Below are 16,445 nucleotides of genomic sequence, written 5' to 3'. Positions count from 1 at the left end.
GTCCCCTCTGCTGGCAGTTGACATAACAGTTTTTGAGAGCACCAGGAATTTCTGCATCAGAAGCATATGTGTACATCAGGCTTTCTAAAGGAATTACTGATGAATAGTAAAATTCTTCTGTTCTCAGCTGCACTGGAGGTTTTGACCCTGCCAAAACACAGGGGATATTATAATGTGCATCCTTTCTGTTAAAAGGAAGGTGATATTGAAGCTAGGAGTGCAATGAAATATCTGGAGAGATGGAAAGCTCGAGTTGAAAGGACGCTGTTACAGCCCTTTCTGAAAGTTATCAGTACAGAAGGGCTGTTTTAATATACAGCAGTAGTTTCAGTAAGCATCAGATTCCTGACACTGTCATTAGTCACGCTGCTCCTTCATTCACAGCAGCAATATTTCAGTCTGTTACCAAGCCCTGATAGACTTTTTCATTTGAAATGTTTTCATAGCATGATGGTAATAATTTAAAACCTTGCTAAGCAAACATAGGGATCTCAGATTACTTGAGAAAATTAACAGGTAAAACCTCACTAATGGTATTAAATGCGTGTTTACGAGGGGAACAAAATAGGTGTCCATACAAATAGGAAGCTGGCTTTGCGCAAGTCTCTGGGAAATCTTAAGCACTGTATTTTCTCCAAGGCTCCTTCTGCTCATATCTGCAGCATCTCTGCCTCTTTGCTAAGGTCTGGCTGCTGCTGTAATTGCTATAGCAGCAACACAAAATAGTTCTGAATGTGACCTGAAAGGAAAACCTGATGAAAAGCAAAGGAAATTCAGGGAGGTACCACGTCAGTCTGTGTGCTTAAACTTTGATAGGCCTTTTGGATGATTACTACTTACTGTATTGCAGGAATGCCTCCTGAATTTCCTATTCACGGTTACATAAGCCTTGTCAACAATGATGAAAAGGACACAGGTAATTCTCTGCTGCTCCAGCATCCTGGAGATAACACCCAGTTTTAACGTGAGGATGGATAAAGCATACAAAAAGTGCCTTAAGCCCTGGCATGGTGCAGCTCTGCTGCAAGGAGCCTCCCTGCGTGCACGCTGTGATGGGGGCTGGGCTGGGAGGGGGGAGGTTCGGGAAGGTTCTGGAAGGTTCTAGCGCCCTGAGGCGCCTCAGGGACATGGCGGAACGGAGGGCTGAGCGAACTCCATGCTGTGAAGTGCTCCTGATGGCAGGTACCGTCCTCATTGCTGCCCTGCAAAGACGGGGGGAGTGAGGCTGGCAGGGAGGAGCAGCCGGTCGGAGCTGCCACTTCCAGCCCTGAGCTGCTGGAGGCGGAGCTGGGAACGAGGGGGTGAGGTTGAAGAGACTCGTGTTACAGACCTGCTTGCAATGTTGTCCGAATTCACGTTAATATTGATCTGCACTTCCCTTCTAAGCTTACTAAGTTGCTGTTGTTGTAAAGTGCGTTGAAATGAGGAGACTCAGTGCCCCATTTAGTTATAGAGTGAAATGACTGATGCTATCCCTTTGGGCTCTCATTTATGGTTATCTGACAGTCATACATTTGATAAGACATGGCAGTATTTTATTCAGCTGAACTACAGGCAATTGGGCTTCAGAGTTGCCTGCTGCTTGCCTGAGTCTTGTATATGTATCTTCTACTTGGAAGACAAATAATAGAGCTCTTCCTGACCTCCCAGCATTGCAGGATCATGGATTCCTATTAGGGTGCAAGCTTAGCCAACCTGTGAGTTAGACAGCACTTCTTTCCCCCTGCAGTTTGTGTTCTCTTTCAAAACCTGAATGCCTGTTTCCACGTGTGCATTTGCTGAGTTGGCAAGATTTAAGACATTTAGGAGAAGAAATGGAGGCCGACATGTTAATTTCACCGACACCCCTCGTTAAAGAAGCTTCTTATAGCACAGACTGAAAATGTGGCAGAGGTGTGAGCCATGCACATAGTCAGCAACTGCTGCGTTCCTTTCATATCACTTATTTACAACCAAGGTTTTAGAGGGAAAATAAGTCCTTAGCTGATTTATTTTTATCATAATACCTGTATCTTTATTAAGTTGTCAGTAGTGATTAATACTGAGCAAAATGATGCAGAGACCAAATGAAACCAACTGCGCACAGTTAAGCGTAGAACCATCTCTAGTGTTTGTAAAAGCCCTTTCTTAAGCTCAGCGGATCTTTTTTCTTCTCAGCTGGTCCCTGGGAAGCAAAGAATGAAGGTATTTGATGGTAGGTACCAGAATGCATTAAAAAATACTGTTGTTAATGTGCATGTAAGCCTGAATTAGTAATTTTGGCTAGCTTTTTTCAGAGGTCGCCATGTCTCTTGGTCCGTACTTTTCCTCATGAAGGCTACATCTTTTTCTGTAGTGAAGGTGACCCTCTGACAGCTGAATCATAGTGTTTTTAAAGAGTCTCTGCTAATCTTTGAAATTAAGGCATCATTGATGTGAGTAGATCAGGAGGAATATTCTTCCTTCTTTTGCTATTACTTTGTTTTCCTGTTTTAATTGGCTCCAGGCAGGTATCTGTGTGACTGAGCTTACAGAAAAGGCTGTATTTCTTACATTTGAGGGTCTTTGTAATGTAAATGCATATAAACACAAGGATTTCTTTTTTTCATATCAAAACTTGGATCTTGAGGGGAAACAACAAAAAGTGCAAAAAAGTGCAAAAGCTGCAAAACCCAAAGATTTTCATGTCTTTCATTTTCTGTTGTCAGAAGAAGTGAAATATGAGGAATACCTGAAGCCAGCAATATCGCTAACCTCCTGTTCGTTAAAAGCTTCACAGTGTTTTCTTGCTATGAAGAAAGCTGAAAATACATCGATTTCTAGAGTTTTCAAGACATCTTCTGTCTTCAGCAGTGAAAAGCTCTGCTCTGCTGATTGTTCTTTGAAAGCTCCTGGAAAGTAGATCCCTACTGCAGAAGGGAATAGTGAGCTTAGTACTGCCTCACTTCCCCAGTGTGCCTTCAAAGCCCTGACACCCTGGGAAGGCAGAGCTATGCTAGCATGCCTATGGAGATGCTCTGACCTTGTCTGATAAATGGCAGGCTGCTAGAGACTGCCTTTGGGTGGTCACCACTGGTTCATCTCGTGGAAGCTGTCGATAAAGGCAGTGGGTGCTGTAATTGGATATAGATGAACAGCTATATAGTTACTTGTGCAGTCATAGGGTATAGATTGCTATTGAGTAGATATTATTAGAGTGACCCACCGTGTCATCCTTGACTGACCAACTTCTGGTGGAAAATTGCTTTTCCAAACCTCTTTCTGCCTCTATTGAGATGTGGTAAATGAGATGTATAAAATGAGGACAGCCTGGCTGCTACTGCTTGTCCCAGTCCTGTCCTGTTGCAGTGTGGTTGGATGCGAGTAAGCAACTTGGAGAAGGCTTTCACTGTATTTGCTTGGAAGCTGTATTGTTGCCACGTGAAGACCATCCTGTCACTTGTTCAGTAAATCCCCCTAAGCATAGAAGCATTCATAGCATTCAAGTTCCAGTCTTGCCAGGCTCTCCAAGTCAGAAGATAGTTACAGGCTGACACTCCAGCCTTCTCCCAGGATTGCTCAACCTCTGCAGTGAGCCCTGCTGCTTTTCTCTGCTGGGACCCCCTCTGGTGGAAGCTGTGCTGCCTCTCAGAGAAGTTGCCTGTGCTCTAGGGGCACCTGTATTGATCTGTCTCAGTACATTTTCAACCCACTTCGCATTGAAGGCTTATTTTTATCTGTGAGAGAGAGAGGATATTTGAGAATCCAGCTTTATTGATCTTGTTTTTAAAAATATCTGGACTTCTTGATCTAAAAAATACATGAAAGGTATAATAGTTATTCCAGGGGCTGAAGCACCTCTCTTATGAGGCCAGGTTGAGGGAGTGTGGCTTGTTTAGCTGTTTTGTAGTAATAACTGGTGGACTGACTTTTCCCATTAGTGGAACTACTGTGTACGCTTCCAAGTCACATCCCATAACCCACCTTTTATTTGGATGGATAGTCTCTAGTGTCACAACTCCCTGGAGATCATGCTCCGTACATGGATAAATATGTATCCAAATACATATATAAGCTCAATGTGTATATCTTTTCTATGTGCTTTACGTATGCATATGTATTGAATATATCCAGCTTGAAGCAGTTTCCCCAAAATGCTTTCTCAAGGCATCTCAGATGGATTGAAATCTAGAAATAAACGTAGCAACAGCATGTGAGCAAAATAATTTTGAGAGAGAATGCTGACGTGCAGCATGGAACAGGCTGAAGAGTTGTTTTCCAGTCATTCATGTTAGCAACTAGAATAAAGTGCCCTCTAATAAATAGAGGTGCATATTGACTGACAAACTCTAAGTGATTTTTTTCACTTGGGCAGCACAAAGCATCCACCAATGCTTAAGTTGGATTTATGACTGTTTTGCTTTGCCAAAAAGAAGTCCAAATAAAGGGCCTGCAGGCCTCATCTATTTACGGAGTTGATTGCTCAAGATAAAGCACTGTAAATTTGGTATAACTAATTGAATCTGTTTAATTCAGGAAAAAGGATAAAATGACTGCAACTATGCCTGTGTCCTTTTTCTTCCAGTGATATTTCATGTCAGATGCTTCTTCGTTAGCAAGTACATACTTCTCCTTGGAGAAAGGAACGTGTGTGATTCTTTTTGCAGTTAATTGCCGCTATATACATGTGTTCCTTCCTTTCCTGTCAGGATCTGAGTTGCTCAGAATTTGTTTCTTGTTTGATGATGTAAAATTCATGATGTAAAATCACAAATAAGGCTGAAGTGCTTGCTGCTTTTGATAGGATGAAATTGCCATCTTTAAGCACAAACTAAACTAGTATATGTTCATATTCCATTCTGGTGCATGCTCGAGGCATGGTTAAGAGGTCACTGCTGTATGTATTGGACACAGGGCAGTCCCTCTGTTTCCTTGGATAGCACAGAGGTTCTTCTGAAGGAGTTTTAATTGAAGGCTCACTTAAGTGTCTTAGAAACATAAAACCATTTGAAAGCACTTATCTCCAATACTCTGGGGTTTATTCTGCTCCCCATCTGAGACTTCCGTTTCAGGGAGGTAGGGTACCTCAAGGATTGCTGATCTGACCTTTACATTAAGACAGATGTAGAGAAAGCATTGAGAACCTGCTTATGGGTACTGAGAAAATGTTTCAAAGGGAAGATTGTTGTTTCATATTCGGAAATGTACAGATACTGCCAGTTGGGATGTTTCTTGATAGATCGCAACCCTTCTCACCTGTGGTGCGCAGCTATGTGTAAATGTATGGACTCCTGGATTAGGATAACATTATATACTGAGATTATCTGTGGAATCAGGAGTAAAGACTTTTCAGATTTTTGGTTCATTGGCATAATGTCATCTCACAGAAAATGTGGCAGGGACAGGAAGGGAGGAAGGACTGGGCTCTTCTAATAAGGCTAGATTTGGAGATCCAAGTAGTGCAGATCTTCATATGGGCTGTGGGTTTCTTCATCTGAAATTGTGGGTTTTTTGCATGTTGAACAAGCTGCCATGGAGAGCTACAGAGCATAAAGGACAGGGAGAATTATCAGCAGGTTAGTAAATGGACAATGAGTTTTCTAACCTGTGTATACATGCAAAATATCTGATAAGAAAAGAATTATAGGAAAACAGTTTTCTTTCTAGGCAAACAAAGGCCTCATTGTCTGTGTAGGTGCATTTATTAGATAGAGTCAAATACGGTGACAGGGAATTAGGAGAAACAAAAGGCTTCCTGTAACATTTTGTCAGAAGACTTATTGTGAATCAGAACAAAGATTTAGGTGTCATTCTGGCTTACGATATGTTATTATCTTTTCTTGTTGGTGAAATACAACAGTGGGATGTAATTACTGCATTAATAATGTACGCTGTGGTCATCTTTTCCCCTTGAAATATCTTAGGTGTGGGCTAAAATGTCCTGTTGTAATAATGACCCATTGCAGCAATAACACTGCCAGGTCAGGTACTTGATTGACCTCTTTGTATTGCTGCAACTGCCCTTTTCACATCACATTAGTGTGACTTTACTGCCATTGTGCATCATGTTTATGGGGACATGATAAAATCTGTAGGCATTTGCTGAGTGTTCCCCTTCTGTTCATCAGTGGGGGCTGTTCTTCTGTACTTCTCCATTCTTGTACTTTGCTGAACAAAGAATTCTTGTACTATTGAGTTCAAAAAGACGTTAAATTAATGTCTTTCACAACCCATGTAAGAGTGCGAGCCATACAATAGGAAGGTGAGGTTACTTGCTGCTTTCACTCTGTTGTTGTTTTCCATAGCCAGAATGCTAGACCACCATTTATACATCCGCTGCTCCTGCACAGAAAGTATTCTTTTGCAAGTAAATTGAAGGATTTTCTTTTCTTGGTCTGGTTTTAATGGGGATAGTAACTTTCTGGAATTTTCGAAGTAGACTTCTGAGGAGGATGACTGTTACTTTCTTGTTTACCCTCTTTAGTCCTTGTTATGGTTCTTTGTGCTGTTGTTTTGACATCAGTGGGAAGCTATGCCTTAGTACAGCTTCCCGTATATTGTGTTCTTTTTCCTTTGTGCTCTAAATCTTCCCTATGGTTTTAGTTATATGCACAACCTAAATGCTATTTGAAAATCTAAAGGTCCTTATTTATGTCATTGCTGGCTTTGAAGAGTCTTTGCAAGTTTTTAAAAAGAGCCTATTTGGAAATCATTTTCTTTTGTGTTTCTCCAGTTGCCACTTGCAATGTAAGTGTATGTGGCTGTGGGGGGGGAGCGCTCCCTCCTACTGTACCTAAAGCTGTGCGGATGGGCAGCCATTCCTCCTCATCACAGAGTTTCTAGTCTAATTTGTGGATCTCAATCCTGAGTAGTGAAGGAGCATACAAGTGTGATTGGTTGAAGAATATTTTCACCATCCCAAAGAGATGATACAGATGCTGAGTGTTGGGTGGAAGGTTTGACCATGTTGTCTCATGAGGGAGTAGGTTACGGTTAGGAAGGTGTTTGGGAGGGAGTAAGGAAGGGAAAAGTCCATTCAATAAATGATTTACTGTATTACTTACAGTAGGCTTAAAAAAAGAAAAGGTGAGCAATCTTGAATGTAGATTTCCCAGTCTCCAGAAGATGAATGTCTCATTATGACAAGATGGATTGTCATAAGACTGTAGGTTCTTCAAGGGAGGAAATTCTTGAACTCCTGGTTTGATGGAAAATAGAAACTCGGACAGAATGAGTTCTTCTCCACAGCTGAATAGTACTTCTTGCATGCTTGCAAAATAGAAGGGAAGAGAAAGCTTAGATCACCTTCAGCCATCCTTTTCATTGTGCATTATTGTATTTATGTCTCTGAGTTTTAGAGTGAATTGGCTGGCAAAATGGAAGCTAGTCTTGCCTCTGGCTAACTCTAAAGCTATGGGTACAAGGAGAAGAGTGAAATTCTTGTTTGGTACCTGGAAAACAACTTCCACGTCTATGGATGAGCTATGCTTGAATACCATTCTCTCCGTATCTGCAAAAAAAGGGGATGCAAAGTAAGTAAGTTTGTGCATTATAAATAAGAAACGACAAGAAAGGATGAAAGAGTGATGTGATAATAAAGAAGAAAGCACTTGGCAACCTACAGATGAAAAGCCCTGCACTTCACAAGGCTGTTGTAAGAAGTCAGGGAGTAATTGGTTTGAATGTCCAATGTGCCTGGGACTAGAAAGTCAATTTGAGACAAATAGTAGGAAAGAATTTAGAGCATTGAAGGTGACGCATTTGCTTGAAGAGACTGTCCACCCCAGATCTGTCAAAATAATGTATATATGGCTGCTTTTTTCCCATGGGACAGAGACATAATGAAGGTAGCAAAGGGTAAAGCGTATTTTTTCCCTCCTCTGTCCCTCTTTAAATAAAAAAACCCACAAAAAGCCAAACAACTGGGACGCAGAATGGAGACAGAAGTTGTCATAACTAAATGATTTCTTTAGACTCAACTAAAGAGTTTGAGCCATCTGTTATCATATCAGGGGAGTAACGGGCAGAAGAGTCTATTTTATTTTGTGTATTCAGCTTAAAGAATTCAACTCGGAAGAGAAATATGTATTTTCTTATAGTTCCTGCTTGGCACTGCTGGGCTATTATTTTTTCATGTTCTACCAAATTTTTTAAGAAAGAATATAGCTACAAGAGAAGAACTCTTGTTGTAAATTGCTCAGCAGAAATCCTTTTTCATATAAATGAGTAGTGATAGCTTGCAGTCCTAGACGTGAGGGATAGTAAAATGATACAGCAAGGTTTGAAAAAGGGATAGGAAATAATGGAGACAAAGAGAATGCCTCCGCTGTTAGAGACAATGTGGATATGTTCACAGCTGAACAACATCTTTTGCAGTCATATGGCTGCTTCTCTGCTTACTGGTTATATTGGCAGCTATAGAAGTGGAGGGAAGTGTTTGGAAGATACAAATTCATCTTATGTCTATTCTATTATGTAAACGAATGTTTGTGTGAGTGCCACAAATAATGGTGCCTCCATACATAGAAATTAACTTCTTTACAAGTAGAGAAGGGGAAACTGACATGGGAGGGTATGAGTTTGGTACAGTGGCCTGTATTATACCTGCAGCAGACATTAGAGGTTTGATAGGGGATGGTGATTCCCATGTTCTTCTCATTTATCAGAAAGATGAGGCTCAAAAAGACTTTTCCCATCTGCTTTCATAAAAGGTGGCATTGGGCTGATGTGGTGAGATTTTTGTATTGGGTCTGCAGGGATTGCCTCTGAGCAGAGCCCTGCACTGCCCCACATTCACTTCTCCTTAATAGGTCACTTTGTGTTTCAGTATTCGGTCAGGAATCTGTGCCCTTGGTAACATTTGTCTTCACTGAAACGCCTCCATGGCACATACAACATGAAATCTTTACATTCAGTTGTGTGCACAGCTGTCTTTAAGTTTACTTCTTGGTTCTGTTTGCTTGTACTTGTCCAGTAATATTTCACCTGTCTCAATATACTTCAAGAAACTACTCGGATACTTCTTGATATTACAGAATTTTTTGTACAGGTTATCAATCCAAATTAGACCTTCATTTATTATAATGGAGACAGATATGAATACATGCAGGGTTCTTTACTTGACCTGGTGAGAGATTGCAATATAGTGGTGTTCTCCTTTCTTTTGCTTCTTTCTGCATCTCTTGTCTTGTAAGCAGCTATTTTTAAGTTCCTGCAGATGGAGTTGCATATTCTGGCTGCATTCTGCAGTGTCTCCTTGTTCCCGCAAAGTGGCTAATTGAGTGAGAGATTTATGCCACGTGAGCGTGGTTCAGACTTTAGAAAATACTGTCAGATTCTGCCAAACTGTTGTGTTCTCAAGTTGTTCACTTCTTGCCAGGCCTTATCAGTAATCGTTATCTTCATTGTCTGGATCTGATTCCTTTGTTTTGGGTGGAGTGTGAAATCAGTCTGTACTTTCATTTTCTCTCTGTTACCTGCTGTTGGTGGTAGCCTGACTCAATAAAGTCTGATGATTGATAGCAGCAGAGAGTTGGTTCTCAGCAGCTGAATACACAGCCCCATGCTGCAGGAGATGCTGTGCTCCACTGTAAACACTGATAGTCTCAAAACTCAGAAAGCATGGGGCAAACTGGGAAGACGATGCCTGTGTACACAGCCTCCAGGAGCCCACCGTGGTTAAGTCATGTTGCATCTGTTTGAGCTACTTTCCAAGGTAAACGATCTCAGAAAAACAAATTTCTTCTTAAATTCTATCATCTCTTCATCAGGTTGTTTTTTGTTTGATATGGGGAGATGTAGGCTTGCAGGTTTACTTATATGCCACAAAAGATGCTTGTGAAACCTCCTGTGCTAAAAGTCAGAGCTCTCTCTGTCCAGATGTATATCCAAGTGCTTTTCCTGCTGTCTTCTCCTGCCTCTCCCCCCTTTTGATTAAAGGCTCGTCTCTGTGTGTCCTCTAACTGGTACAACTTATCACGCTAAGGAGAAAAAGGCAGTGAGCTAAAAGAGCAAGTAAAGACAAATGTGTAATACAGTGTTGTATGAACAGATCCATGGCGTGCTGCTTGCCCAGAGATGTGTAAATGCAGGTAAGGACAGTGCTGGGTTATTGTGCATGACCAAACGTAGCATTGTGTGCGTGCAAAAGCTAGGCTGAGCAAGACTGAGAACTAAAAAGTCTAATGAAGTAACCATTTATATGCAATAGTGGTGAGTTTGAGAGTCTCTGTGATGAAGTAGAGTGCAGAATGATTGTGGTCTACTGGAGAGAAGTCTACTTAAGAGTTATGTAGCATTTTAGAATGAAGTACTGAGGGGGAAGTTTCACACTGGATAACAGCTGGTTTGCTCACTGAGCTGAGTGAAGTGTGTGTGTTCTGTCAGCTGTCATTGGCCATGTATGAGTACACTGGTGTGTATCACCAGTGGTTGCTGGGGCTTTACACAAGCAGCTTCTGCAGTGGGTGAGTGTGAAGCACCTGCTGTGCAAAGCAACATGCATTTGTGAGGCTGTCCTAGCAATAATAATAAGCAATGCAACCAGTATTACCATGATTTATGGAGTGAGCTGGAAACCCTCATGTGAATTACAGCCTTGATGACTCTGGAGCGAATGTAATTATTCTTCTGTACATAAATATGCAATGCTGTCCTAATCATTTATGCTACTTCTGAAGCCTTGGGAATAAAGAAGCATTTTGCTACTGAGTTACCATACACATAAGTCTTGATCTCAGCTGAAACAGCGAAAGAAATCTCATGCCAGCAGTCTCCAGAAACAAGCTAGATGGATTTCTGCTTTGGGTGCTCTTCTTTCTGCATGCTCTCAGAGAGAAAGCAGATGGATAACGTGAAGAGGCAGCAGTAAGTGCCCATACTTTATACAATAGATCCTTACATCCCTCCTCCTTTTACTGACAGCTATTGAGTGCTTCTCACTTCATTACTTCTATGAGGCTTCCTGAACAAGATATTTCAATATGAAGTTTTGGTCACTGTGAATTTCTCATGGAAGCTTTGGAACAAGATTCTGTTAAGGAAAGTCTTTGTCCATCTATAGGGTATATGCTGAAGAATTTTATGTGGCTATCATTCCCACTGAACTTGAATTTCAAAGCCTCACATTTACTGGAAAACCGTGGAGGGGAAAACAAAAAGCCAGTCACGATCCATCTTACTCAACAAAGCCCTCATGACAAACCCCTTTTTTTCGTTTTTTTTTAAAGAGAAAATATATTTGCCCTTAGTCATATCCATAAGTGTAATGGTAGATTTTCTTTGGATTGCTTGATGTCGTAGAAGGCTGCTTAGGGAGGAGGTGGAGTCATGGTCTCTGGAGGTGCTCAAGAAATGTATAGATATGGCACTTAGGGACATGGTTTATTGGGCATGGTGTTGATTGGTCAGCTGCTAGATTAGATGATCTTAGGGATCTTTTACAATAATGATTCTATATGAAAGATACGTCACCATCTGCTTCATAATCCTAGTAATATTCCCCCCTCTCCCCTCCTTTTTTCCCCAATAAGCAAGTTTATTTTTATCTAAAGTGCTTTCCATCTGCTACTAACCTCCTCTGAGTTTGCCACATCCCATCTTTTCTATCTCATGCTGGCTCTAAGCTCTCAGCTTCCCATGCTTGGTCACCCACTTTATTGACTGTCTGAATTGCTGCTTCACTCCTGTGTGGTGATGCGGAGCATGCTGCAATGCTCCTGCTCCCCTGTGTTCATCATCCACTGCAGTATTCCGACCTACAGTCTCTCTTCTCATCTGAAGGTGTCATGCAGTCTCTTTACTCTGTCTTTGAGTGATGCTCATCTTTTTAACAGAGCTCACAGCAGGCTTATTTGCCAGGGTAGCATATTAAACTCTTACAAATTATTTGTCTCTGCCATTAGCGAAGCCTGATGTGGAGTTGGTTCTGCTTAAATACAAATCCTCGATGCTTTTTGCCCTTGCTGGCAGGAGGGATCAAATGTGAGACTGCAGTTTTGGGAGTTTTGATTGTTGGGAAGCAGCTGCAAGTACCCTCAATATTTGGAAAGCAGTCAGATGCACACAGCAATCAGAGCCAGGATGTGTTGTTCAGAGCAGGGTAAGGTCCTGATTCCAAGTCTCTGAAGTCAGTGGCACTGTTCTTATTATATGCCTGTGATGCAGAATTACAGGCCAACAACCAATAAATGCCAGCCTGGCCAAAATGCCATGCTTTTCTCCTCTGTTCCAGCTTATAAATGTAGTGGTATGTTTTAGGCTACCAATCATCTGTAATCAAGAAAACAGAAGCAACTGAGTACTAAAATGCAGTGTTGGTAATATATTATTAGAGAGCTGGGCCAAATGAGAGGTCCCTCAGAACGGGTAATGAGCGATTATTTTCTTTTAGCTTATGCTGCAACAAGATGTGACAGAAAGATCTTTCATATCTTCAAGCTTGAAAGGTCTTTGCTTTGTGTTAGCCAAATCTTGTGTATGTCTGTAGTCATTTTTAGGAATTGCTTTGTATTGCTGCTGAAGCAGGAATTATATCTTTTGCACTCAGAAGAAAGTTTTGGGTGAGCTTTCAAACTCCGCCCTCCACACCTTGTTGACCCCAAACTTTATCCAGTGAAAGTGGTGTGACAGTAAAATAGCAGGGGAGCTTATTAAATCTGCACATTTAATGCTTCATTTTAAACTTGGGATAATAAAGGGCCCTCTTTTAATTAAAGCTGTCAATTTACCATCTGCTCAAATTGATTCCCCACCCCCATTTTGCATTACCTTAAAGACTGCATTACTGTAGATGATTTGTGATGTATTAGTTTCTGTGTGACCACCTGCCATTCACAGCTAGATCAGTGTGCGCACTGGTTCCACACAGAGACAGGCTCTTGGATGCTGTTCTTCATTCCTTTGTCCCCATGTGTCCTTCCCTCTCTGCATGAGCTCCTGAGCCTGGGTTGGGTTGGGACTGGCTCAGAGCAACTGATGGGAAGTTGTTTCATCAATTTTCAAGCCAAAATTCTTATTTGTTTATATTTCCATCGAGAAAAAAGCAGTGTGATACTGTAAATAAGAAAGCAAGGACTGCCCCAAACATCCTGTTGTGTGGCCTTGCATTACAAGGAAGGAGTCAAGTTCTCTTTGTTGTTTCCACCTCAGTTCTTTGCTTTCTGCTCTCTCCTTTTTCAAGATAATTACTCCTGAGCCCAAATCACTGTCTGTCAGAGTAATTTAATAGGAGAGCTTCAGAGTTGCCACTACCAGACATTGTGGGGAAGTCCTTAGGACAAAAGAGGTTCCTTAACATAAAGCACTAACTTTTCTATGTGTACCACTGTTGAAAGCCAACTAAATCTGTGGGAGAGGGGGAAGTGTGATTTTCATTTCTAATTTGTCAGCTCTAGCTGTAGTTTCTGTAAATCTCACTCTGTTGCCTGTCCGTGTGTTGTAAAAGCTATCACACTTAAAATACCATTTGTATATAAGGATGAAGGATTGCAAGGGGGGTATATTTCACTTCTGACATTTGCTTAAATTCTTAGAAAATTACCTGGAGTGGCGTCCAGGAAAGTTTGAAAGCTGCTGCATATTGAAGCTACTAAGGGCTCATTTCAATCCTCAACACGTGTGAGCATTGAGTCCATTAATACTTGTTACTGTGTCAACAGACAAAACAAACTGTGGGCACTACCAATTAACTTCAGCAGCAAGCATATCTTCCCAAGCAAAATCAAGTGAGCATACATCTTTCATTAGGAGATGGGAGACCAAAGCCATTGTTTCAGACACCTCATGACCTTTGTGCGTGTCTGCTATCTCATTATCTTTGATAGGGAGCTGATCAGATCATTGTGTCTCTCTGAGGAGACTTTATTTAATTTACTGTATTATATTATCTTTTCTCTTTAACTGGAGACATCTCAATCTATTCTAATGGTAGTTATACTGTGTGTGTGTAAAAATACAGACGTACTAAAGCCACCTGTGTCTATAAGTCTTTCCTTTATGAAGGTGTTAGAAAGCCATTCTAAGACAAGAATTGCTAATGCCTTAAAGAAAAAAAAGAGGAAGTCTTCAGTGGGCTCCATGCATTAGTCTTAAATGAATTTTTTGTGGAATTTGAGAAAAGGCCAAGTTTGAAATAGGTGAATTCCTGTGAATTTCTCATGAAATGAAAACTGCTGTTATTTAGATTTGATCTTGTCTGCTTCTCAGCACAGGGCTGAGCACTGATTCAGGAGTGGCTGGGTTGGGTGGTTCAGGAAAGCGCTGAGATCAGTCATACCTGGAGCAAGAGCTTGTCTGACATTCCAATGGCAATGACTCTGCTGCTTGTATCAATACACAGTGTGCCTGAAACAGAAGAAATGGCTGAATACAATGACACACAGCAGCAAACTGGAGGCAAACACTGTGCCCCTCATTGTCCTCTGAAATAGCCCTTTGAAGAGGATGTAGATCCTTATGTAAAGTCTAGTCCTCATGTACAGAGCCACTGCTGTGCTGGTATGCCTGTGGGGTGATGGCTCTCACCTGGTCCTTATATGTTGCTTTCTGCTTAGCCTTAATTTACTGCTGAGGTGACACAGCCTTTGTTCAGCAGGAATTTGTATACTGAAGTTACAATATGATTCAACCCTGATGAGTAGTAAGTATTGCACTTAGTTGCACATACAGAGGAATGCCTGGGTCATGTAGATGCCACCCATCTTAATTTGCAGAATTCTCAATGAGATACAAAGAGTTTTGGGGAAGAGCACAGCAGGATTTCACAGAGTATTTTTTCATTGAGTGAAGCAGGTAGTTGTGTAGTGTACATGACGTTTTTAATCTCCCTCTATAATGATGAGACCTTGGAGGCTATTGTTAAGCAGCTGGGTGCCAATTGTGTCCCTAGCTGGAACATGGATTAAATAACTCACATCACAGATATGCTGAGTAGAATAAGCTTGCTCAGCTGATGAAGATCAGTTGTGGTAGGACATATAGTTTATCAGCAGCAAATGAATGGAGAAGCTGCTTTCTTGCAATTTTGATAGCTGTGTTTTGTGTCATGACAGTTCACCAGGAAGTGATAATTATTTTAAGTAGCAAACAAAGTATGGAATATTTAGCTCTCCAGAAAAATTTTGTACCTGAGCTGGATCAAAACTCTCTTCTGTTGACTTCCTTAACTTGTTGTCGTAGCTACAGTGTAATGGCTGTGATGTCATAGAATCCTAGAATCCTTAGTGTTGGAAGGGACCTTTAGAGGTCAGCTGGTCCAGCTTCCCTGCAATGAACAGGGACACCTACAGCTGCGTCAGGAGCTCAGAGCCCGCGTCCAGCCAGACCTTGAATGACTTCAGGTACAGGGCACCCATCACCTCTCTCTGAGCAGTCTGTGTCAGTGCTTCACCACACTTTTAGAGTAGAACTTTTAGAGTAGAACACTTTTACCTTAAATCCAATCCAAATCTTCCCTCTTTCAGTTTGAAACCATTTCCTGCTGAAGAGAATTCTTTACAAAGCCACAGTGCTTTTATGTGGAAGTCTGGTTGGCACCAGGTGGAAAACAAGATGAATCTTGCCTGGATCCTGGAAGCTGCATCATCAACAGCATTTACTACATTTTTGTGTTGGTTCACATTGTCCTAGTTTACTACTAGTTTGGGTGAGAAGCTGCATTCGGTGACAAAAAAGCAAACTGCTGCTCATGGCTTAATGGCTTGTAGCGTGTATTCTGCTAAGGAGAGCTAATTCTTCAATGTTCAAATGAGTTCTGAGGCAACAAGGCCTCTAGAAGACTAATTATCCTGTCTCTGCCATTTGGTAGCCCTAAAAGTTTTTTTCCCTTCTTCACCTGGTCTGCTACTTCTAACAAATGTTCTTCAGCTCTCCCCTTCAGGGTCTGCCTGTGAGTCGTGCCCTGAAAGTCCCCTATACATTGCTCTGCAGTTATCTGCTGCTCTGTAAGAGTGGAATGGTAACGTCTTATTTTCTTGTGCATGATGTTGCACATGCTCTCTTCTCCAGAAGTGACTTAAGTCTATGCTATGTTGGTGAAACTGAATATACAGCTATAGCTTACATGTGCTGTAGTGTGAATTATATCACCCTTGACACCCTTGTCTGTGTATTCTGCTCTAACAAGTTTTGCTAAAACATCTAAAACTGAAGCCCCCAAGTAGCTGCTGTGATGGAAAGCTCAGAAACTGCCAACTTCAGATTAAGCATTCCTGAGTTTCCATGCTTGAGCTGTGATGCTTGATAGTTTTCTATTAAAGCAGCCAAGATATATTGCCAAATTGAAGGGAAAGCACAAATATTGGGATTTCAGTGGCAAAGTGCAGCAGTGAGAATGCATAAAGTGCACCAACTTTATTACCTGGGCAGACCTATAATTAATTGAAACACATGGTGTAGCTGGGAAGGGGTGGGGATAGACAGTATGTATTCTGTTAGTCTTCAGCATATTGTGTAGGAAATAGAGATTTGATTCAGCATGATATTTCCCT

The 16,445-nt window shown here is 41.4% G+C and overlaps 1 long non-coding RNA gene across 1 annotated transcript; it reads right to left on the bottom strand.

Moving 5' to 3' along the window:
• Window positions 1-6,737: 6,737 nt before the first annotated feature.
• LOC107315649 lies at window positions 6,738-15,165 on the bottom strand. The gene is made up of 4 exons (XR_001555994.2): window positions 15,084-15,165; window positions 14,234-14,301; window positions 7,410-7,468; window positions 6,738-7,227 (listed from the first exon to the last, which is right to left on the bottom strand). It is a non-coding gene; the product is annotated as an uncharacterized LOC107315649 (long non-coding RNA).
• Between the last annotated feature and the right edge of the window lie 1,280 nt (window positions 15,166-16,445).

The sequence above is a fragment of the Coturnix japonica genome, chromosome 6, assembly GCF_001577835.2.
Source record: "Coturnix japonica isolate 7356 chromosome 6, Coturnix japonica 2.1, whole genome shotgun sequence".
Lineage (NCBI taxonomy): Eukaryota > Metazoa > Chordata > Aves > Galliformes > Phasianidae > Coturnix > Coturnix japonica.
The sequence above is the reverse complement of the archived record's forward strand: the minus strand, read 5'-3'. Positions and strand labels throughout refer to the sequence as shown.